Raw genomic sequence first — 1,316 nt, 5'->3', positions numbered from 1 at the left:
CTTGATCTCGTGGTAGATCCACTCTTGTAACACACATCATCAATATTAATCAAGCAGGACGTAGGGTTTTACCTCCATCAAGAGGGCCCGAACCTGGGTAAAACATCGTGTCCCTTGTCTCCGGTTACCATCCGCCTAGACGCACAGTTCGGGACCCCCTACCCGAGATCCACTGGTTTTGACACCGACACCCATTGACTAAGCCTCTTCCACGAGCAAAACATGATCAGCACAAAACTCCATGGGTGTTAGAATCATTACTTTGTAATCTAGATTATTGACTCTAGTGCAAGTGGGAGACTGAAGAAAATATGCCCTAGAAGCAATAATAAAGTTATTATTTATTTCCTTATTTCATCATAAATGTTTATTATTCATGCTAGAATTGTATTAACCGGAAACTTAGTACATGTGTAAATACATAGACAAAACATATTGTCCCTAGTATGCCCCTACTTGACTAGCTCGTTAATCAAAGATGGTTATGTTTCCTAACCATAGACATGTGCAGTCATTTGATGAACAGGATCACGTCATTAGGAGAATGATGTGATGGACATGACTCGTCCATTAGCTTAGCATTATGATCGTTACAGTTTCATTGCTACTGCTTTCTTCATGACTTATACATGTTCCTTAGACTATGAGATTATGCAACCCCCGCATACCGGAGGAACACTTTGTGTGCTACCAAACATCACAACGTAAAAGGATGATTATAAAGGTGATCTATAGGTGTCTTCGAAGGTGTTTGTTGGGTTGGCATAGATCGAGATTAGGATTTGTCACTCCTTGTTTCGGAGAGGTATCTCTGGGCCCTCTCGGTAATGCTCATCACTATTATCCTTGCAAGCAATGTGACTAATGAGTTAGTTGCGGGATGAAGTATTACAGAACGAGTAAAGAGACTTGCTGGTAACGAGATTGAACTAGGTATGATGATACGGGCGATCGAATCTCGGGCAAGTAACATACCGATGACAAAGGGAACAACATATATTGTTATGTGGTTTGACCGATAAAGATCTTCATAGAATATGTAGGAGCCAATATGAGCATCCAGGTTCCGCTATTGGTTATTGACCAGAGATGTGTCTCGGTCATGTCTACATAGTTCTCGAACCCGTAGGGTCCGCACGCTTAACGTTCGATAACGATATGTATTATGAGTTATGTGTTTTTTATGACCAAAGTTTGTTCGGAGTCCCGGATGAGATCACGAACATGATGAGGAGTCTCTAAATGGTCGAGACATAAAGATTGATATATTGGACGGCTATATTCGGACACCGAAAGTGTTCTGGAAAGTTTCGGGT

The sequence above is a fragment of the Triticum aestivum genome, chromosome 2B, assembly GCF_018294505.1.
Source record: "Triticum aestivum cultivar Chinese Spring chromosome 2B, IWGSC CS RefSeq v2.1, whole genome shotgun sequence".
In the NCBI taxonomy this organism is placed as follows: domain Eukaryota; kingdom Viridiplantae; phylum Streptophyta; class Magnoliopsida; order Poales; family Poaceae; genus Triticum; species Triticum aestivum.
Note: the sequence above shows the minus strand (reverse complement) of the source record.